Consider the following 26,030-nt stretch of genomic DNA (forward strand, 5'->3'; position numbering starts at 1 on the left):
CAAGCAACCAACTTCGAGTGCACACTAACTCTGTGTGACTTAAATTGTGGTTTTCTGTTAACGAACAGTGACGTGTATTATGCAAATCAAGATTTCAGGTATAACTCCCTGTAAAGTTGACTTGAATAATTTCGAGGGAAAAATTGTTCCGGAGCCGGGTATCGAACCCGGGACCTTTGGTTTAACGTACCAACGCTCTACCACTGAGCTACCCGGGAACTCTAACCGACACCGATCCAATTTTTCCCTCTATATATAGAAGCCCCTTGATGTGGTTGATGCCTCAGTTACATGAAGGTTTCAGAGTTTTTATTTCAACAAGATGGGGCTCCACCACATTTCCGTCTGGAAGTGCGTGAGTATCTTAATGAGCATCTATCACAACGTTGGTGTGGACGGGCTTCTAACATCGATCGGTGTGTTCTCCGTTGGCCTCCTCGGTCGCCAGATCTGACTCCCTGTGATTTTTTTCTATGGGGGTTTGTCAAATATCAAGTGTATGTACCTCCTTTGCCAGTTAATCTTGAAGAACTTAATAACCGAATACGTGCGGCAGTGGCTAGAGTTGATCGTGATATGCTCCAGCGGGTGTGGCAGGAGTTAGACTACCGAGTGGATGTTTGTCGCGTGACGCGAGGAGGTCACATCGAGCACTTGTAGCAGTTGATGGACCAAAAACGTGATGAGTTTCTCTTTTTATTGATATAACTTTCAATAATGTATGTCTCATATTTTTCATAATACAAGGCTATGGAATCGGGTAAAGCCTTTGTAGTAGCCCTGTATAATAATACTAGTGGCTTGTGCAGCAAATGCTGCAAACTGAATTCATTAGAAATTCAAATAAAAATGTTTCAGATTTATTTTCAATGAAGAATAGGCCTACCAGTAATTTTAAAAGTTATTTGCTTCCATAATAATGAAACATACTCTCTCTGAATTGCTTTTTATGCGAAATAATTTTTCTTGAATCTATTCGCCTTCAGTTTTTGAGTTTAAAAGGAAAACGCAAGTAACAAAGTCAGGATTATCAGTGGATTTTTCATGTGGGAGTAGGTAGTAGCTATTTCAGGTCATTGTGGGTTGTAGATGAGAGTTAAGAAAATGTCAGATTTGCTATGCTTTCGAACAATATACATAGCATCTTGGTATAGCTGCTGCATGTTTCGTAAACTACCTTGAAATATAGAGGGTAGAATCATTTTATCCTGCTAAGAGATCTTGCTGAAATGATCGGGAAAGTAAAGAATCTTGTAGGCCTCTTATTTTATCAATAAGTAATAGGCTACTTTTTGGTCTTTCCTTAGGAATTGTTATTTTTGCGCTCTCTCCAGGCAGTACTGAAGAGAATCACGCATATAAATATCCACACCACACCGCCATTAAATATTTGAAAAATACCCACACTACTTCATTAATAACTATAAAAATATGTAATTTTTAATAACAATATTGTTACCTTACGTAAGATTTATAGTTTTCAGTAATATATATATCCGTTACTCAGTAAATTATAGAAATGAAGATCTAATATAAAATATTCCTTCTCTGCGTCTACTTACTTAAAGCCCCAAAAGATTTCATTTTCATATCATCAGTATACCATTATACTAATATTTCATTTTTAATGGTAATAATGTCATCAAACATTCTTAAGTTTTGTAGTTGGGGCTAAGAGGGATGAAGTTACAAGAGAATGGAGAAAGTTACACAACACAGAACTGCACGCATTGTATTCTGCACCTGACATAATTAGGAACATTAAATCCAGACGTTTGAGATGGGCATGGCATGTAGCACGTATGGGCGAATCCAGAAGTGCATATAGAGTGTTAGTTGGGAGACCGGAGGGAAAAAGACCTTTAGGGAGGCCGAGACGTAGATGGGAAGATAATATTAAAATGAATTTGAGGGAGGTGGGATATGATGATAGAGAATGGATCAATTTTGCTCAGGATAGGGACCAATGGCGGGCTTATGTGAGGGCGGTAATGAACCTCCGAGTTCCTTAAGAGCCAGTAAGTAAGTTCTTAATATGCAATACACAGCTGTACTCGGAAAACTACAGACCAGACAATCAGACCTGTAAATTATTTTTTATACGTTATCGAAAAATTGAGGAGCGTTTTTGCAAAAGTCGATAGATGCAGAAATCAAGATTTTACAGATATTACACTAAGTGACAGGATCTATCGAGTTTTGAAAAAAACCTGGAAGGTTTGATAGTCTCTACATACGGTATGAATCAAGTTTTGGTAAATCTGATTTAATAGATCGATTCCGAAGTTAGAAAATATACGATATCCATATGTAACTCGAAAAATTTTTAACTATGCCAGCAATCCTGTAGGTCATGGCCTTCGTGTAATAGTCTATTGTTTATTGTAGTATGTGTTTTGTTTTATTCTGAAATGTAATTAATTAGTTCTCAAAACTTATGAGAGATGGATTTTGGAAAATAGGAAAATGATGTAGGAAAATTGACATTTCACTGAAAACTACTATTTTTTTTAAAACTTTGGATTCAAAGCTTCAAAATGAGGGGTCATTTATTAAGATTCGTTCAGCCGTTTTCCCGTAATTTCCATTACCAGTTCAAATTATATATATAGATTCATGTTAATAGTGAGCATACATGATATTTATAGTGGAGAAGTTGGTACAGTGAGACAGGCAGAACAGTGATACAATTTTTATTAGATGGTAAATTTTGATGTTGAGATTTTGGTAACGGTGGAGTTGTATGTTGCATGAGTAAAGTAACAATGTTTTCATATTCGATTTGATTCTAGTTATAAAGGTGTGTGACGAAAAAATAATTTATAATTTTTCACTCTAGAAGTAAAATTTTGACTTGTGTTTAATGAAGGTTATATTGGTCATAAAAATGAAATAGAATCATGAATGTTTTGTTACCTAATACTATGGTACTTGAGGTTATGTTTGGCAAAGTTTCGTCTTTCTTGTTTTGATTTTGAAGTGATGGCCCCATTTTTAAACGAACTATGCGTAAAGGGAACAGTGAGACGTGTCACGCATTGGTACGCATGTACCAATGATTTTCAAAAACACACTGTAATGATATTACATTTACAGGTAACGAACATTAAAAATGAACATACTAGTAACCAATTTAGGAACTATAGCTTAAAATAATGGATACATTACATTTTAATGGTTTCTTAAATAAAAAATTATTCACAAAATTTAAGAAAATGTTAAAAAATAATAAGAAAATAAATTAAATTCTTATAATTTTAAGCTTTGTTGTCACCAAAAATGTATTTCATTTTTTCGAAAAAGTTTGAAATGTCATGGAAAACTCACTTTTCCAAATAATGTTCCAGATGTTTCAATGGTTTCGAAGTCAGACGTCAAAATGATTCGAAATAAGTCTATAGAACATGGCAAGATAAAGAGACAGAAAGCTTTCCTTTCTTTTTAAATAAATGTAAATAGGGTGTCCATTAATAGACACTATGGTGTCTCACTGTACCCTCCTGTTCTGTATAGTTGTGAAACTTGGACTCTCACTTTGAGAGAGGAACAGAGATTAAGGATGTTTAGGTATAAGGTTCTTAGGAAAGTATTCAGGACTAAGAGAGATGAAGTTACAGGAGAATGGAGAAAGTTACACAACGCAGAACTGTACGCATTGTATTCTTCACCTGACATAATTAGGAACATTAAATCCAGACGTTTGAGATGGGCAGGGCATGTAGCACGTATGGACGAATCCAGAAATGCATATAGAATGTTAGTTGGGAGACCGGAAGTAAAAAGACCTTTGGAGAGGCCGAGACGTAGATGGGAGGATAATATTAAAATTGATTTGAGGAGGTGGGATATAATGACAGAGTCTGGATTAATCTTGCACAGGATAGGGAAGAATGGCGGGGTTATGTGTGGGCTGCAATGAACCTCCGCGTGCCTTAAAAGCTATAAGTAAATAGTAAGTTTTTAATTCTCTTGTACTTTCTTGTTTTGTACTCAAGATCATTAATCTTTAAAAATGCAGGAAGCAACGAGGATCGCTGTTCTAGTGATGCATGGGAGGAACATGTCAATTCATTGAGGTCAGCTTAATCTAACCTACCGTTAGAGTTCATGAAATGTTTACGAATAGATTGCACGTCATTCAAACTAACCCATCAAAGAAGGAATGCAGTGCTGTAGGAAAAAACATGTCTTCAAAAAGAGTTTCATTAATAATGACGTATCTTGTGACCCACTAGCCGTATCTTGAATAGAAAATGTTATTCATGCAATGTACACTTCGTAACCCTTTCATGGACCGTGGCGATAGCCGTTTAATTAATATGAATGACAACCTAATCTTTCATACATAACTAGTAGGCACTACATATGTTGAATCAAGCCTTTGTTTATTCTGCATACCATTATATGCAGCAGTGAAGTTGACTGAAATATCTTCGAAACATGGCTTCTATAATTAAAGAAAGCGGAGAAAGATAACCAGTCTAGTCCGCACAATGGAAGTTGGCGAAAAAGAAAATTCACCCAAAAAATGGGAAAAAGAATATTAATCCAGGAATATTCGCCCAAAAGATTACACCCAATGGTTTTCAATCTCACCCTCACACGCGGGAAATTCACCCATTATGATAAAGTTTCCGTAGTGACATTTGTTCCATGATTATTTCTTTTATATAACGTCATTCCATTTTCGACCAATGAAGTGTAATGATATTTTGAATTCTAATCAATCACAGTCAGACATCGCGATAATTTTTGCAGCTATATTTATCGCTATAAATTTATCGCATGGTCGTTCTTTTGTTTAGTCAGTGTCGCCAAGTGTTTCCCCGTAAATAGATGAGCATAAATCCTTTAAGATGCATCTACACGGTTAAACTGTTCTTTCAACTTTACGCATTCAAGTAATGAATGCAATATTGACATTTAATATTAATTTAGTACATTATGAAACGAGCCTATAATGGCAGTAATTAAGACGCGAGTATGTTTGTTTATGAAACGAGCGCAAGCGAGTCTCATAATTTTCATACAAGCGTCTTAATTACAATTATAGGCACGTTTCATACGACTTTTTATGCTCGACCATATTTCTAACTTGAAATTATTAATAAGTTTTCATGTTATGATTATGTAAGTGACGAACGGAACTGACCTGAATTGTGAGATGTGCACAGACGCGAAAGTATTGATTTCTTCAGAGGCACGAATATTATTGACCTTGATATAACCTAGAGAACATTAGTCTTGATATAACCTGGAAATTGATTTAGAATTGGAAAGCGAGATGACAAATTGAATTTATTTGAATATTATTTACAATTAACGCTAATTATTATAGTAACAGAACATAACCTTCTGCGACAGTATTGGATTTCCAGCCTCAGTGACTTTTCGCTAATTGTCTTTCGATTGCATATCCGAGAATAATCGATACTGGCGGGTTTATAACGGTACAAATGTGATTTGTCATTGGCTGAACAACTGAATTATAATGAATAGGTGTACTTTAATAAGGTGCATTAAAGGGCTACTACCAGGTGTATAATTACTACATTTCTGCATGGTCGAGCATAAAATATATTTACGCAGTGAAGACGACGTTTAAAACGGCGCACTATGTAGAGACAATATCTTCATGCAACTTAATTGAACGTACATTTTAAACTTGATTCCTTTAATACTCTTCCCAGATTGCATGCATACGCGCATGAAAAATTGAACTGTGTAGATGCAGCTTTAGTTCCTTTACACACTACAGCGAGAATGTGTTTGTCGAGGTATGGGAAATGCTTTCCTGTAGCAAGGAGTCACGGTCGAAATAAGGCACAGTTGAAATTGGTCCCGCTCCCACAGGTAACCTAACCTAATTTTGGTCTGTCAAATTTGTATTAAGTGAATGAAATTAAACAATTAATAGAAAGTGAGATGTTCAAATTCATGTAACATCAGCTCATATCAAACCCAAATACACTCTATAGTATTATATAGAAGGTCTTTGATCAAATTGCTTTCGGTATGGTGTATTAGAATTTGTGTTTTAATTATCTGTACGGAGATGTGAAGCAACATATTATTCGCTGCAGTGAGAAAACATAAGCATTACTAGCTGTCTTTACAAATATTACATAGTTCATGATTCTCGGTGTAGTGTATAATGTAACGATGAAGTACTAAATAATGTGCGAAATCCTACTTCCACATCTACCTCTTCATCTTCTAACTCCATGTCCATTGTAGGCTCTCTGAAGAAAATTACACTCCTTCATTCAGATTTGTTAACTGTTATTTCAACAATTCTTCATTTATTATATTCTTGTATGTATTTATTTACACTGCAAGTGGGCAAGCACCCGGTGGCAGTGGTATACACAACATAAACAATATACAATACAATTATACAATACGGAATACAATTAGGCCTATATACACAGTACAATAAGAATACACAATACAATTTAACACAATAATTACAATAAATAATAAAGCATAAAATAACTTAATTTTACAATATAACCTACATATGTATAGGACCTACATAAGTTTCAATAGTCTTTTACTTTACTCTCATCTCACTCACTGTAGTGTTACTGTGATGCATTTCACTGACACTTTAGGACACATTTCACTAACACTCTATAACATATTTCACTGACACTATAGAACACATTTCATTGACGCTGTAAATTATCACTGCACTGTACAATCATAACTTCACTGACTCACCTCACTTCACTGATACAACAGTTCAGGTTATATGTAATTATACTATAAAATGTTTAAATTAAATTATGATTTCAGCAGATAATGAAAATAGATTTCTGTTATAATAATAAGAGAAAAGCGCAGTACGTGTAATTAGCATTGCTAAACCTGTATTTCGCTTTTCCCAATTGGCATTACTGAGTAACATCCAATTTCTTCATTGCAGTAATCGATATTCATCTATTTCAACTTAGGTATTGTTCTGCTGTATTTTTAGATATTCAACAAGCCTTCGATAAAGTCTGGCATCTTGGTCTACTTTACAAACTGAAAGTCATACTTCCGCAACCATATTATTTATTACTTCATTCGTACTTAACATCGATAATTTTTCAAGTAAAGTTCGGAGAACATTTCTCCTCATTCTATGATATAAAGTCAGGTGTACCTCAAGGTTCAGTCTTAGGCCCTATACTATATACAATTTATACAGCTGATTTTCCAATTTCTAATGAAGTATTGGTGGCTACTGCTGCTATTCTTGCTTCACATGAAGATCCATCAACAGCATCTGAAAACCTGCAGAATGAATTGAAAGAAACAGAAGACTGGCTAATTAAATGGAGAATACAAGCGAGTGAAAACAAATCAGTTCATGTTACTTTTGGAACCAGAACTGAAAACTGTCCTCCTGTAACACTGTACAACAAAGAACTTCCTGAAGCAGACGATGTTAAATATTTAGGTATGCACTGAGATCGCCGCTTAACATGGCGAAAACATATTGAAACTAAACGTAAAGAATTAAATTTTAAAACATCAAAAATCTATTGGTTATTGGGACCTAAATCGAAATTGTCATTAGAAAATAAACTTCTTGTTTATAAAGCCATACTAAAACCAATCTGGACATACGGCATCCAACTGTGGGGAACTGCTAGCAACTCAAATATTGAAATACTGCACAGGTATCAGTCCAAAACTTTACGTTCCATTGTCACTGCACCATGGTATGTACGTAATGATGTAATTCATCATGATCTAAACATTTCAACTATAAAAGAAGAGATCTCTAAGTTCAGCAAAAAATACCTGCACCGATTAAATCAACATCCCAATCATCAGGCATTAAATTTGCTGGATAATAGTCAAACAATAAGAAGACTTAAAAGGACCTATGCTCTTGACCTTCCATTCATTTTTACTACAACTATTTAAAACATTGTTATTTTTCTTTTGGAGTGTTGTCATGGGATAACATCTCCACTCATGTCATATTCCTTTATAATATTTACTTATTGTCTATTATAGACAGATTGTAAATGTGGCATAAGTGTTATAAAAAAAATCAACTTCACAATGTCTGAATAGGTTAAGTATTCGTAAATATACTATTATTAACATTTTATTAGCGAATTTTAGGGATGTGTTATTTACATTTTTATTTTATTCACGAAATAGTCCTAATAAATGTCACTCGAGTTCTGATATTTCCCAGATAAATCCACGAGCTAGTTCCGATTTTTGCCACCAATGACTTCGTTTTATATCGCTTCAATACCTCTCGACTGTATACATTGAGTTGGAGGTCTTTCTGTGATGTGTCTATGATTTCGACATTCCTCTATAACAGGCATGTCAGAAATCAGACACTGAAAGTGCAGTGTAAGTGCTCGGAACGCCGGTCAGTGCAGATTGCGTCATTCACGTGTTCCTCCTACCAGTTCTTAGCGGGAGGGATGTACAAGAATCTATTCTGCGCTTCTAGTGTTCAATTAAATTCACATTTGGACATTATAAACATACTTAGCAGAAGTAAAAAAACTCAATTATTGTCAGTGTCTATATTTGACAATAATTGTAACGCAAGAAACAATAGACTTACTCAGTTACAATTCACAAAGCAGTCGATTGTAAAGAATAATTTATTTTCATGATTTGTATACAGTATTTGAAGAAAATATAAATGTTGCAGTAATTTCGAAACAAAAAAAAAACGAACACGTATTTAATTTTACGTAGTAGGTACTGATTATTTCAAAGTAATACTCTTTCATTGTTCTTCAAGCATTATTGGGACCATTGGTGCACAAATGTTAAAGAAATATTTTACTCCCAATTACATGCAATAGGACATTGTGAGCTGTTACACTGGAATCATTCCCTTGCTGTATATTGATATAAATTCACATTATTATTAATAAATTGGATAAATTAAGCTTGAATTTAAATTTATATATAGTTTATTTGGAAAACGTTGAGAGCAAGTATAAGCAAGTTGGGAGCGTTACTGAATTGAGTTAAAAGAGTACTTCACAAACTGAGAAGCGAGGACATTTTCTTTATGTCAGGTTTAAAGATTTATTAACGTAAGTATATTAAGATAATATAGTAACGTGAGATGGAAAATTCGCCATTATGTATCATTTTTCCAGAATATTTTTCCGCCTTAGAAACAGTTGCTTTCTTCCTTCCCTTACAACCTCAATACCCTCACATGTATTCCTCACTCAATATTCTCATCACTTATCAGCTTATCAAATAAAAGTTGTAAGTCGTCTAACCATTCATGGCTGTGTTAGTACAAACTTCAAAACAACATCATTGTCATGTTTGTCTTGCCGTGAGGGTACTGATTAAGAAATAAGAGCTGGCGTTTATAATATTTTGAGAAGTTTACTAATCAGATTTAAATTCTCACATCACTACTAAGTCCACATGATATGATGAAAGTCTTTCATTTTAAAATAATTACTGTTGGCTGAGGAAAACATCATAACAGTTACGTTGTATGATTCGTGATTTCTCTTCTTCGTTATATCTGTGGACTCCTCACTTCATTTTTCATAACGCATCCACAATCACAGCTCAATGAGCACTCCCGTGCTGATCTGTGTTACTGAAACAAAAGCTGATCTGCTACTGCAGGTAATGTACAGCCCTGTCGCGTTCCCCTCCAAGCCGATTCACTCCCTCCGGATAGGGGAATAGGAACTGCACATTGCACGGAGACAAGTGCATAATGTGCGCGACTGCACAATGTGCAGGGTTTTGACGTGCCTGCTCTATAAGCTACTACAGTTTCATTACTATCTTTCAAATTACACTGTACAACAAATTTGAACTTTGTGTCTGCTCTTTAGATGAAAGTATGTGATTCTGTATAAACAAAAGGTGCTTGATTCATATCTGAAAACCAAAATGGCCCATCACGTACCGTTTTTTTACGAGACCCGCTTTTCATATTTATACAAATTGGTCAGAGAGAAAATTAACAGCGACACTCATTACGGAAAACACATACACTAAAATTATTTTTTTGGCCGTTTCCGCTTGTAGGCATCTAGTGGAGTGTCCCTAATATTAGACAAATAATATTCAGCTAGCGTACTTCCATTCCATGTCCACTGAAGCGTTTTTCAAACATAGCAATGTCCTGGTGGAATCTTTTCCCATGCTCAACACTAACTGCACTCAGGTTTTGGGGGAAAAAATCTAGATGGGAGTCCAAAAAGTATATTTTTAAAGACATATTGCAGCCTATGACACAAAAGCAATTCACCATGTCACGAACAAGATCTTCATAGTTTTCAGCTTTCTCGTTTCCAAGGAAATTTGAACATACTGATTTAAATGCCTGCCAGGCTGCTTTTTCTCCTTCTGATAGTTTATTTTCAAAGTCTTCGTCGTGCATGACTGATTTAATTTGTGGGCCAATAAAAACCCCTTCATTTACCTTTACCTCACTTAAACTTTTGAATTTGTTTCTGAGATACAAGAAGGCTAACCCTTCTCTGTCCAGCGCTTTTATAAAATTTTTCATTAAACCAAGTTTAATGTGCAATGGTGGAAGAAAGACATACTGCGGATTCACAAGTGGTTCATGAGATATGTTGTTGGTGCCAGGAATGTAGTTTTGTCGTGGAGGCCACTGTTTATGGATGTAGTGACTTTTTCTGTCACGATTATCCCATTCGCATAGGAAGCAGCAGAATTTAGTGTATCCTTGTTGCATGCCTGTTAAGTCTCCGCAAATGTGCCATTTGAATGTAGAGTAGTCAATTAATTTCACTATAGCACTCATTACCTCATATGTTTCCTTGGTATTTACAGCAATATATGCTATAGGAACAGAGGGAAAAACATTGCCTATATGGAGGAGTACTGCCTTGGAAGAGTTAATAAACAGGCGCCAGTCTCCTACAATGTGTTCATGTCCCAATACCTTAAATAACCCATTCACATCACAGCAATAAATAATGCCTTCTTTCTCCGCAAAATAGTGCCCAGAATTGCTTTGTCGTCTTCTAAATGAATGCTGGAATTATGATATGATCAACCTGGCAGTGAATGATTGATGTAGATATATATTTGTAAATGTGTCTAAATCTATCCCTGCACTGAAAATGTTTGATAGAAGAAGCAGGATATTCGAAAAATAATTTACATTAAGGAAACATAGCAATATTATCGAGCAAATACATAAAATACTAAATTGTGGATTTTTTGGAAAATGGTTCGTCTTAGGCAAAAATCGAGTACAGATTCGTTATTTCCAGCCATAAATATACAAGAAACACATGTTTTCATGTAAATGGCATTTTTCATGTTGTACAGTGTTATCGGTACTCGGTATGTACTCTGACTGAAACTGGTGGCGTGAAGGGGGCACTTTGTAACAAGATGACTGTAAAGTTTTTCGCATTTATTACTTCTTCTTCAAAGGAAGAGTTATTTTACATAGTGTAAATATACGAAATGGATTTTCCAGTTTCTCTTCGATGTCGAAGAAAGAATGATAGACCAATGGTGTAAATCCAACGCTTCTGGCAATGTTTGAACTTCAGGACCTGAAGCGTTGCTGTTACGAAGTGTTACCTGTGAAGACGTGTTTCCTATGAAAAAAATATACTATGAAACAAGAAAAAGTGCATTGTAATGGCTGCAGTGTAGTATATGGCACTCACTTTTCCCAACACGTCATGCCGAGGAGATCCCATATTGTTCAGGGCCACGAGAAAATTAAATAAATGTGATGTTTATGCTACGTACGATATGCGACTCAGGCGCAATCCCTCTCAGGGCGTGATTTTCGAACAACATAGCTGCAGAATCCGGGAAGATTCGCCGTGGGTGTACACGTGCCTCGTGACTGGACCCGATCATTACGAGATATCAGATTACCGCATGGAAAAACCGATGTGTAAGCACAGTTCAACAGCCTGCCTATTGTTAGCTGGAGGTGTTTTGATGTCTTCAAAGGGCGTTCCAATCCATCCGAATGTCAAGGTTAACCGGATGATGATACATTGACGACGAAATTTTACAAGTGAATAGCTGGAGGTTGAATTGCAGAATTTTGCTATTGCATATACCGGGTGATTCACGAGGAGTTACCGGCACTTACGGAGCTTATTTCGGAAGACATTATGAACAAACAATGTCATATAAACATGTGTTCTATTCTCAATATTTTCAGAATTACACTAATTTGAAATCGTTTGTAAAACACCCTTTTTTGTTTACAATTCATTTTGATAATATAATTGATATATGATAAATAAAATATTCTACAAAGTAATATTTGAAGAAAGATCAAATTCTACAAAAAGCAATCTTTCTGACAATCTGCTTTTGAAAGTAGTCAATGTCTGATAGTCCTTTACACTATATATATTAAAATACGCTATTTTCACTATCACACTAGATAGATAGACAGACAGACAGACAGATAGATAGACAGATAGATAGATAGATAGATAGATAGATAGATAGATAGATAGATAGATAGATAGATAGATAGATAGACAGATAGATAGACAGACAGACAGACAGACAGACAGACAGACAGACAGACAGACAGACAGACAGACAGACAGACAGACAGACAGATAGATAGATAGATAGGGAAACAGGCAGACAGATGAATTTAATGTCATCTAGCGATTTACAGCCATAGACAACGTCAGAGTAGATGTATATAATACATGGCTACTACAATGTGAATAAATGTAAGAATAAAAAAATAAATATAAAATGACAAGATAATCACAAAAACAGGTTAAAAGTTTTAAAAGAATTAGTATAAAATCAGGTTAAAATGTACAGATTTGTACAGATTTGTCAATTACATGAGATTAAAACAAATAGTATCTAAAACGTAATATTGCTAAAATCATTGACACTGTAGATTGGATTTGCCATCAAAGTCCTTCTCACCATCCTTCTGAAAGTAAAATATGACGTGTTTCTTATATGCAATGGTTAAGAATTGTAAAGTTTATAAGATATGGAAATAAAACTATTGCTTGTAGTACTATATTTGTACTTGGTGAAATATATGTCTAGTCTGGAATGGGTAGAATAATTATGAATGGATGAACAAGTAGGAAGATTATGCACATTACGCTTAACATACAGAAGGCAATCGAGAATAAACATTGACGGCAACGTAAGTATTCCTAGTTGTATAAAATGTGGTTTACAATGAGTTCTAGAAGAGACAACACAAATAATTCTCACTGCTCTCTTTTGAAGGATAAACAACTTAGAAACCGAAGTATGGTTGCCCCACAAAATTTCCCGTAACTTGAGTGACTGTAAATATGGGCATAATAAACTGTAAGTAAAGAATTATAACATAATGTTTGTCTGACGATTCGTAACATGAAAATTCATTTCTTAATTTCATTAACAAGATATTCTATGTGTGTACTTCAGCCCAGACCGGCTTCGAGGTGAATGCCTAGGAATTTAACTGAGGAAGACAAGTCAGAAATATTTCTGTTAAAAGAAAATTGAATATCTACAGTCTTGTTAGAGTTGATGCTAAGTTTATTGGCATCACACCAGTCTTTTATCCTGAGCTATGTGTTGTCAAGCTGTCTTTTCATCGAAACATCATTATCCTGAGAAATGCCAAGTGCCAAATCATCAGCAAACATGTAAGTGTCAAGGAAGTCATCCTCAATGCTGGCTGAAAGAATCAAGACATATATTGGTCAAACATTATTTACACTATTATACACAATTTACAAAATAAGTAGGCTGTAGTATTATGAAATAAAATACCTTGCATTACAATACACAATACTGTACATACGCTTAATATTGTAAATAATGTTCGATAAATGTAGGTTTACATTCTTTATTATACTGTAATAGCTTAAATTACCCGGCGTTGCCCGGGTTTTAAATTTTGGTCTATTTCTAAATAAACTGTATGTTAGACTTATCGGAGACCTCGGCAAGGGAACTATATAAAACCAAAACGAACCATATTTACTTATGTTTTCTCCTCCCTAGTGACGAATATTAAAGAAAGTGCCACTAATATCCAAAGAAACTGACTAATCGAAATAATTCCATCTCACCTATGAATAGAGTTTTAACAACATTAAGACCTTATGCTACAGGGATATTTAAGACATTTGACATTGTGATTGATGATAATATTTATCGTACCACGGCATTATACATTATTAAGCCTTTCTGCCCACAATATATTTAATTTCCTTCAAGGCCAAACTACAATCTGTAACGGATTGATTCTATTAAATACATGGATTTCAGGGTGTTTTGCAGTAACGGAGACTATACTCATCAGAATTCACTCTCCTGGAGAAGGCAATGTACAACACTACCACAACAGAAAATCATATTTTTCTATAAACGGCCAAGTCATTAGTGACCATAACTTATTAATAAGAGACGGGTTAACAGTAACAGTAAAATAGGCTCTATATTATTATTGCAATATTATAATATTGTAATATTATCACAAATATTACTGTAACTTATAATAATTGCTTAAAATCGAATGGCTATAATAGCAATACGTGGGATAAAAACATCATCTTCTTTCGTTTTTCCAGTTAATATTGCCACTCATATTACGTTTCGGATGAGTTTTTGACACAAATTCTTGTTAGTGAATAATTTTGGTGAGTCAGTATTTCGCAATAGTAGGTCTATTATGGCTATTCAATATTAAGTAAATTATGTGGTAGCAATCCTTGTAGTTTGAAAGAATTCTAGAATTCAATTGGATAAAACAGTCTGCTCACTATCTACAAAACTGCATCGAGGAATTCATAATACGGTCCTGGACTGCGTAAAGATACTTATTGCATGAATTATCTAGTTTTAGCCTTCATGATCTGTAACAACAATGTAATTTAATTTCGTGTTAAAATTTCCAAGGCCTCGTGAAAGTCTATGTTGAATACAACAGACAATAATAAAGAACAATTGACTGTAGAAGATTTTGCATTTTAATATAATACATGAATATTGGATCTATTTACTTTTATTTTTTATATATTTAATTAATTTAACTTCCATTTGCACAATTTTAATGTAGCCTATGTTCTTCTCCTGGTTATGAAGGTTAAATGTGCAAACTTTGGCACATATCGGTCAAAGCGTGTAGATTTGTATAGAGAACATACATACATACATACATACATACATACCCACATTCAATTTTATATATTAAGATTATAGTGATTTTAATATGCTGGAATTTTCATGACATCGACTAGCAAGTTGAGTAACAAGATCACCCCACATGAATAAAGTGACTTATTTCTTAAAATAGATAAATTATTTATCCTTTTTTTTCTTCTTTTTCTCCTTCTCCTTCTTCTTCTTCTTCTTATCCAGGATGGGTAGATTTCGTTCCGAGACTAATGGAATTGCAAAGTCCATCTTGTTTGTGGCCGACCAATATCTCTTCTCCCTTGGGGTTGATAAGAGCATGCTTGCCGTGGGAATCGATCAGGGCGGATCCGTTGTGCATGAATATACTAAAATAAATAACCAAAATGCTCTCTCAATTAATATAAATCAATAAAAGAATTGTATTCCAATGGATACCATCCCATTGTGGAGTCCTGGGAAACGAGAATGCGGATGCACTAGCAAAGAAGGGCAGCACTGCTACTTACAGACCTGTTACTAAATCTACCTATTACTCTGCGAAAAGATTTATTAAATCTACATACTTAGACTTCAACAAACAAAATTTGATAACACAAGCTCAAGGGAAAGAATGGAACTCACTGCATCACAATCCACAGTTAATTCCCGATTTACCACGGAAATCGTCTGTAGCTGCATTTAGATTGGCAACAGGCCATGATTGTATGGCCAAACACCTGCATAGAAATGGAATATATCAGCCCCCTAACTGCCCATTGTGCAACTAAAACCAAGAAATGGTTTCGGAAAACCTCAAAATCTGCTTCAGTGGCTGGCCATGATAATATATTTGAAAAATATTGGAGTGCAAGAGGTCAAATGACTTTATTGTCAAACGCCTGGCATTAGAAAACAACATCATGCATATACCATTGTTGTTGATATGTTTAAATTTCGTCGACCATATTTGTTGTTTGAAGTTCTTTCCGTATGTCTTCACTTCTAAGTCTATCCCTTAATGTGACTCCCAGAGTGTGTCTTAGGAATCTCATTTCTGAAGCTTCTATTCTTTTTCGATCTTGTTGTCTTAGCACCCATGTTTCACTTCCAGAGCGAAGGGACTATTTTGATATAATGTTATGGATCCTGTTTTTAGATCTTGTGACATATTCTTTCCGAAATACGCGTTTATACATCCATTTAATTTATTGCATTTCTGGACATTTTCTTATGTCTAGAAATACAGAATTATTTATGTCATTCTTATTTCAAAATGTTAGTAAACATATAACAGACAAATACAAGGAATTTAAAAAAATAAATATGGAGAAATGGAAACAATACTCAGAAATAAACAGTGAGGTAATGCTATTACCCCCTTTTGTAGCAGGAGAATTAAAGTCGTTATGGAGTGAAATAAAATATACCATCAAAATGTATCTTAGAGATCCACCGCTGTAGACTACTTCTTGTTGGTTAGAAAATCGGATAATGAGTAAATATAGTGCGTAGCTAAATGGGGAATTAAGTAATTAGAGCGTGTTATACTTACTGCATAAGTAGAGCTAATAATTCCATAAATATACAGAGTAAATTAAACTAATGAGGCAATTAATTAGACAAGTAATTATTAAAGTGATAACTCAACGCCACGATTAGCTGTGAGAACCTAAGACAGCGGAATTGCTCCCGTGCATGTCACTCGACAATAATTTTGTCCAATTGTCAACTTGGTGGAGCGCTTAAGGCGAAATTATCACCTGTGATCAGTTATTCTTTATTCAAAGGTCTGGGGCCTTGACCCAAATCGGAAAAACTTCTGAAAGTCTAACATTAGACAGATACAAAATGCGGGCTTCCATGAATGTGGTCAGCATGGCACAGAATCACCGCCGAGGTGACACGCAACAACGACGCGACATGTACCTTGTTCCTTGGTGTGAATATAAATTTATTTATTAACCGCTCCAGGAATCGAATCTCGACCGCCTGGTTAGAAAACCTCTGTTCTACCATTGTAATCAATTGAATATGCAATTTCTAAAAGAGAAAATATCGAATATTTTGGTTTAAATACGTTTTTTTACTGATATGTACTGTAATTACATCTACCCATCGTTTTTTGCGAAAAGGGCGCCCAACTTGCATCAGAATATGCCGCTATAAGAAACATTGTCCAATAATAATTGTCAAAAAGACACAATACAGGGTCTTTCATAAGTAACGAGTCTATCGAAAAATTAACTTTTGTGGATAATTTTTTGAAATAATGTTCATCCTCACGAGAAAGAACCCTTCCCGGTGCCGTACAATCGATTTGGAAACAAACACTCTCTCCCTTCGCTGCCATAGCTATTAAACGAAAGAATGGTTAGTGTTTTAAACCTTTATTAAAACACATAAATGTAAAAACAGTTTCAATTGTTGACTAATTATGGTATATAATTTTCAAAATGTCTTATATTCTTCCGAATGCACAAATGTAAGCGACGTATCAAATCGTCATGGATTGTGGTGAGCATGTCAGACGTAACCATTTGTATCGTGTGTTCAATTTGTTCTACTAATTCAAGAATGGTTCTTGGCTTAGTCGCATAGACACGATTCTTGATGAATCCCCCGAAAAATAAGTCCAAGGTAGTGAAATCAGGTGATCGCGGAGGCCAACGGATTGGGCCTGTGCGACCGATCCACCTACCTGGAAACATTTTGTCTAGAAATAAATGCTTAATTTGAGCGACACTGTTTCCAGGTTCAAGTCAGGCAGCAATTTTTCTCTTCTGAAATAACGTTAAGCGGCTACATGGCATTTTATCATTCCAGTCTATCACAACGATGCGTATAGGTATGGCCGTGTGCCGTTATCCTTGGCGTATAGAAGGCCATGCTACAGGACATTGTAAGTCATTGGCGTATATGAGGCCATGTTCCAGGTTATTTTAAGTTATCATCAAATGTACATTACACATGGATACGTAGCTTCTTCTGGCGGCGGGGAAAGGGGGTATTTGGTACAAATCGACAGTACGACACCGGGAAGGGTTTTTTTCTCGTGAGGATGAACATCATTTCAAATAATTATCCAAAATAGTTGACTTTTCGATAGACTCGTTACTTATGAAAGGGTCTGTATATCAATCTCATCAGAAGCTCAAGTACAATTAGTAAATATACAGGTAAATACAGAAGACATAATGGACTTCAAGAAATGGTCTCATATCGACTTTAAAGCAAAACCACTTTCTGTAGGAAGCTATGGAAAACAAGTACCAAAGGACCAGAAAGTAACATTTCAGTTATACTCGTTCTGTGAATTAAATTTTTATTTACTTCAGAAAAATCAGATGAAGTGATCGGAAAATATGACATAGTTACTCGTAGATAATGATATTACTACAGAAATGTTCAGTATTTCAAAAGTAAAAGCTTGTTGCGCTCCAAAACCTAACAACACAGACTATCTTTCTTACAATTACAAGGTACAGATCAACCGACTAAACATAGCAGACATTGCAAAAGTGAAAAAATACATACCGGAACCCTCAACATTCATAGAGTTTTACCAGCAAATATTGCAGAGGTTATCTACGGCTGTAGATAACAAGCAAGAAGTGGACTTCTGATGGAGTTTTGTAAGTTATTTTCCTTGAAATACTCATTGTCATCTAATATTTGTCAATTAATACATTTTTTTGTACATTACAACTTGTGTTATTGTTTTTTAACATTCTTTTTAAATTGTTGCTTATTTATGAAAACATTGTCCATACATTTCGAAAAGGGCACGTCTTGAAAATAAAAATATCAGAAGAACATGACAATATCTTAAATATTCATTTATTCATAGTGTTCTGCCCAAGGACAGGTCTTTCACTGCAAAACCCAGCATTCTCCAGTCTTTTCTATTATCTGCTTTCCTCTTTGATCATCTGATTTCTTCCGCCCCGAACTCTTATCCCGTTCACCATTCCTTCCAGTGCATCCTTCAGAAGGCAGTTTCTTCTCAGCCAGTGACCAAGCCAATTCCTTTTACTCTTTCTGATCAGCTTCAGCATCATTCTTTCTTCACCCACTCTCTTCAACACATCTTCGTTTCTTATTCTCTCTGTCCATTTCACTCGTTCCATCCTTCTCCATATCCACATTTCAAATGCTTCTAGCCATTTCTCTTCACTTCGTCGTAATGTCCATGTTTCTGTCCCATACAATGCTACGCTCAACACAAAGTACTTCACTAGTCTCTTCCTTAGTTCTTTCTCCGGAGGTTCGCAGAAGATTCTCCTTTTTCAAATAAAGCTTACTGTGCCGTTGCTATTCTCCTTTTGTCTTATATTTTAGGCCTATTGTGTTTTGACCCTGAAATGCTAAATGTAAATTTATGAAGATCTGGGTAAAACGATTCAAAATGAAATGAGTTTTCTTTTAATTCCTGAAAATGATAATATTTCAGAGATATGCCTTTTTGTAAATTACACATTCAATTTTATTATTACTTAATATTATTAATATAAGGGATCGAGTAAGAACCGAAGAGACGGAAATTACATATATAATGTAGTCACCTGAATTTTCTGCATGTCATGATTTCTAGAAACTTTATTCTGAGTCATTCGGCAATCTAATGACAATCTTGTAGGAATATTAATTCTATTTATTGTTTCTCTCTCATCTTGTTTCCTGGAACAGATTTTTAAACACGCTACTACACTTCCCTCTATTTTATTTGTAAATCTCTTGAAGTGCTGTTGCCTCTCTAGTATGTACGAACACTTTTATTTTGGATAGATAGCATATTCTCACAAGGAGGTGCAGGCTCCTATCTCAATTCCCAACCTCAATATCAGAGTTTCTTTTTCAGAGCATCCATCCTCTAAGTCTAGACAGATTGCAGTTCAGACAAATGTCTGTCTGACTTAGCATGGGAACATTCAGTTTGAAGACATGTAATAAAAATACCAGTATAAGTAAAGGGGGGATTCTAAAGTAACTATGCTGAACCAGTTAGAATAAATAACCTTTAAATGTAATGGTCATTCGCTTCCATCGCTGTGGAACTAGCCTGGGTTAAAATCCTGATTGAAACAAGTTATATGTTTTTATTTCGAAGTTTTCCCCTCAACAAATTGAAGCGGAATTGCTGGGTACCTTCCTCTATGACCTTCAGTAGTTACAAATCCACCAAGAAAGCAGTAGGATATAATACCGTGACTTGCATAGAGATACCATCTATCTGAGGGAGCTGCAGTATTCCCAGGTTGACAGAGAAGCATTCGTAGAGGACTCCGTCGGAACTGGTTAATGTGTAGCTGAATCGATAGATGGTACCAAATAGTGAATCAAGTTAAGCTTCATGGTGCTATGCAAGATTTTGGGCCTTCCTCCAGAATATGAACATATCATCATTCGAAGTGAATTAAAGAAGACATTTAGCCACCGGCTTAGCTCAGTCGGCTAAGGCGCTTGTCTGCCGATTGGGAATTGCGCTCGGGCGTGTGTTCGATTGCTGCTTTGACACCTGGTTAAGTTTATTCCTAGATTTTCTTCAAACGTGAGACAAATGTCAGGCAGTCTATGGCGAATCCTCGGCCTCATCTTGCCATCATCAATTAAATCGACGCCAAATTTATTTATTTATTTATTTATATTTGGGGCTAAGACGGATGAAGTTACAGGAGAATGGAGAAAGTTATACAACGCAGAGCTGCACGCATTGCATCCTTCACCTGATATAATTAGGAACATTAAATCCAGACGTTTGAGATGGGCAGGGCATGTAGCACGTATGGGCGAATCCAGAAACCCATATAGAGTATTACTTATGAGGCCAGACGGGAAAAGACCTCTGGGGAGACCGAGACGTAGATGGGAAGATAATATTAAAATGAATTTGAGGGAGGTAGGATATGATGATAGAGAATGGATTAATCTTGCTCAGGATAGGGACCAATGGCGGGCTTATGTGAGGGCGGCAATGAACCTCCGGGTTCCTTAAAAGCCAGTAAGTGAGTAAGTAAATAAGTAAGTAAGTATTTATTTATTTTATTTTTTTATTTTGCTAATAACTGTAACATAAAATATAATATAAATAGTACAAAAAAAACTTCAGCTCACCCCTGAAAGAGTAGAACTAATGCTCAGGGCGAATTCCTGAAAAATGACCTAGTAGTTTTTACAGCGTCGTTAAATAACCAACTAAAATTAATCAAGACATTTAAACATTGTGTCCGTTTGGGTAGCGCAGTCGGTATAGCGTTGGCCTTCTGCGCTCGAGGTTGCGGGTTCGATCCTGGCTCAGGTCGATGGCATTCAAGTGTGCGTAAATGCGACAGGCTCATGTCAGTAGATTTACTGGCATGTAAAAGAACTCCTGCCGGACAAAATTCCGGCACACCGGCGACGCCGATATAACCTCGGCATTTGCGAGCGTCGTTAGATTAATCATAATTTAATATTTTTTAGTTGTTTACCACCAGAATCAGAACATGTGAAAGAAATCGAAAAGTATTATTTGAAACAGTAACAGATTTATGCAGGAAAGTGATTTAAGAAGAGGTCACTGACATCTCAAGAATTGAACCTGAGAATAAAGGGAAACTAGTGGTAACTGAACGCTACCATGTATCAATCTGCTTAACTTCGCAGATGTTCGTTACTTGCATGAAATGCGTTTTTGTCTATAAAAGAGCATAGAATAAAAGGTTAACTGTTAAAAAAAGAGTAGACATATACATGTACATTGATGGAGATTAGGAAGAATCTTCAAGTATTCTAATATATAATTTTTTTAACGAGACTATGTACTGTATATACAGTATATCTATTTTTTCCTCTCAAATAATTCGACATCATGAGTAAAGAAAAACTATGAATCTGAAAGTGATTTCTCAATGATTCAGGTATATTTAGGGGATCTATTGCAATGATGTAGAAATCGTTTAAAATCATGGCTGCAGCTTTCTGTGTATTTAAAGTTTTAAAAAGATGAAATTTGTAATATTATTTTCCGTAAGTTCACTACAGTCCCTTCAAACGATGTAAAACAATATCGTAGATTTCATTTTATATTGCAGGAATAAGTTTGATTATTATTAAACATAGCTTAAAGCACCCGGCGTTCCATCGTTGCATGGGTTTTCCTTTCTGCTTCTGTTTTTAATTAAACTGCTAATTACATTTTTGGAAATCTCGGAAACCTAACTATAGTCAACCAAAACGAATTGCCTTTACTAAGCTAAGATTTATTCTTTACTTAATGTCACTTACATGAATTGATGAATTCCTTAGCAAAATGCCTGCCAGTGTTAACTCAACTTAAAACAGTTGTAAATCAGGCACCGAAAGAAAACATGTCATCATGTGCCTGACGTTCAAGGTTTTTATTTATTTTTATATATTGGTTTTTATTTATTTATTCTGGTGTAGTTAAGGCCATTAGGCCTTCTCTTCCTCACCGCCAGAAATACAAATAAAATGATAGAAAAATCAAACTATGAACAAAGTAAAACCCAACGATAATATGATTCCTTTTCCTCTTTCTGATCAGTTTCTGCATCGAATCAATATGTACATATATAATCTAATTTATATTGGAAGATTTTTTACTCCTTGACTGCTGTACACCCACTTATATCATACCCAGTTTTTTTTAAATATGACTTAGAAAACTATATCTCACATATTCAGAACATATTATATTAATTCTTATTTTATACACAGAATACAGATACAATATAAACTTGCAATAAGTCATTTTTTTAAACATAAAGACTAATATTCTGAGAGACGTATAGGCTTGACGGTATTTTAGAAATTAAGAGATTGTTATTTCCACAACGCATAACATACTACATTTGCAACGTGATTATACAGATAGAATTTCGCAGTAACATATTTTCGGACGTGAACAACAATATTTTGAGAGACGTATATTTTAGAATTAATATAATGCTATTGTCAGACGGCTTATGTACATTCACATACTACATTAGCAACATGACAGAAATATCATTGAATTGGTTTTTGATATGTGTAAAATCTTTTTTTTTTCCAAGTCCTTTGTACAAAATATAGTCGAGGATGTGAAAAACACGAAGTTTTTAAGTAAATGACTGCAACTTTGAGGTACTATCCTTGAGCTTCATTTTAATGTGGTCATTACAAATGCTAGTCGCACTGAATTGCAATTGCATTAAATAGAATGGATATTATAGCAATACGTGAGATAAAAACATCTTATCCTTTCGTTTTTCCAGTTAATATTGCGACTTCTATTACGTTTCGAATGGGTTCTTCACACCAATTCATGTTGGTGCATAATTTTAGTAGTACGTCTGGTTATTCAATATTAAGTAAATTATGTGGTAGCAATCCTTGTAGCTAGAAAGAATTCTAGAATTCAGTTGGATAAAACACAGCCTGCTCACTATCTACAACTGCATCGAGAAATTCATAATACGGTCATGGACTGCGTAAAGATTATTCTGTATCAAACACAAACCAGTTGCCTTCGGTATTTTAGTTGTTCTTGTGCTTACCTCAGCGAGTTCGATCCTAGACCAGAGCTACAAAATTCTATGCTGAAGAAATCCACTACATAGAGAACTAAAGTCGATCCATCAATGGTGGGGGATTTACTGTGTACGAAAAAGAGTTTTCATGAACTAAGAAAAATCAGCTCCTGATCCGTAGCGCGACACTCTATAAAGAGCTAAGGCCGATCACCCGGCTACTGGCCTCAGGAGAAGCTAACGATCATCCAACCAATATGAAGGTATAATGAAATCTGTACAATGTTTTCTAAATAGAATTTCGCTGCCTAGTGTAGCTCCACAAATTCATCACGATGGTGGGTGGGCACAGTTCCCTTACTTAATTAAAAGTTATTTACTTACTTATGGCTTTTAAGGAACCCGGAGGTTCATTGCCGCCCTCACATAAGCCCGCCATCGATCACTATCCTGTGCAAGATTAATCCAGTCTCGATCATCACATTTCACATTTCTCACATCCATTTTAATATTATTCTCACATCTACGTCTCGGCCTCCCCAAAGGTTCTTTTCCCTCTGGCCTCTCAATTAACATTCTATATGCATTTTTGGATTCTCCAATACGTGCTACATGTTCTGCCATCTGTAACGTCTGGATTTAATGTCCTTAATTATGTCAGGTGAAGAATACAATGCGTGCAGTTCTGTGTTGTGTAACTTTCTCCATTCTCATGTAACTTCATCCCACTTAGCCCCAAATATTTTCCTAAGAACCTTATTCTCAAACACCCTTAACCTATGTTCCTCTCTCAGAGTGAGAGTCCAAGTTTCACAACCATACAGAAGTACCGGTAATATAACTGTTTTATAAGTTCTAACTTTCAGATTTTTTGACAGCAGACTGGATAACAAAGAATGATTACCATTTTAAAATTATTTACTATATTTATGAAAGCATGTTTTTTTAAATCAAAAAGGGGACATATCAGCACTTTTGAAACCTGTTTTCCTGTATGGTCCCTTATCTAGAAAGGTAAACTCCTTATGGGGCAAGTAGATGTGGTCAAGTGCAAAGTAACAATACTAAAAACAAGGGATTAAACCAAGTATGATGCAGCTTGTGAAGTTTTTTGTGATTTTCTCAAAATTACCTCTGCATAACTAGTCCTGTTTTTGATCTCAATGCCTCAATTGCTGTGTGACAGTACATAAAAATGTTGCGTAATTCCATTAATAACTCTAATAATGTTTGTTTCATCTATGGAGAAGTTATAGATATTCTCTAAAACCTCCCCCTTTAAAGGGATAGTTTCTCTAACACAAAATTAATGAGAGTTTGTACACAAACAATATATGGGCTATTCCATCTGAAATCGACCGAAATATAGAGAAAATTGACCTTGCAATTTTTAAATACAATGAAACTTTAAATTCAATATTTTGAAATTAAAGGACGAGGAAGCTAAGCAAAATTATCAGGTCGAAATTTCGAATAGGTTTGCCACTTTAGAAAGTTCCGACGAAGTTGAGAAAGAATTAGATGTTAATAGCGTGTGGGAAAATATCAGAGATAGTATCAAAATTGCAGCTGAGCAGAGCATAGGTTATTATGAAACTAAGAAAAAGAAACCGTGGTTTGATGAAGATTGTTGCATGGTAGTAGAAAGAAGGAAACAGGCAAAATTGAAATTCTTACAGGATCCAGTTGAGGAGAATAGAGATAATTATTTCAATGAAAGACGGGAAGCAAGTCGTACACTTAGGAATAAAAAGAGAGGTTACTTGAAGGAAAAACTGAATGAGGTAGAAACAAATAGTAAGAATAAAAACATTCGAGATTTATATAAGGGTATAAAGGAATTTAAGAACGGATATCAGTCAAGGGTAAATGTGATCAAGGATGAGAATGGTGACTTGCTTGCAGACTCTTCATCAATCCTAAACAGATGGAAAAACTATTTTGCGCAACTACTAAATGTACATAGGCCAAATAGAAATGATCGGGACGATATTGAAATACAAACTGCTGAGCCATTTATACCCGAACCCACAATTTCAGAAGTCGAAATTGCGATAGAAAATCTGAAAAAGTACAAGTCTCCAGGTATCGATCAAATTCCAGCAGAATTAATACAAGAGGGTGGAAGTGCATTATATAGCGAAATTTATAAACTTGTACTTGCTATTTGGGAAAAGGAAATTGTACCAGAACAATGGAAGGAGTCCATAATTGTACCTATTTTTAAAAAGGGGGACAAAACGAACTGTGGTAACTTTCGAGGAATATCACTTTTGTTGACGTCGTACAAAATTTTGTCCAATATTCTTTTGAGGAGATTAACTCCGTACGTAGATGAAATTATTGGGGATCATCAGTGCGGTTTTCGGCGTAATAGATCGACTATTGATCAGATTTTTT

Source organism: Periplaneta americana, chromosome 13 (assembly GCF_040183065.1).
Source record: "Periplaneta americana isolate PAMFEO1 chromosome 13, P.americana_PAMFEO1_priV1, whole genome shotgun sequence".
NCBI classification, from domain to species: Eukaryota; Metazoa; Arthropoda; class Insecta; order Blattodea; family Blattidae; genus Periplaneta; species Periplaneta americana.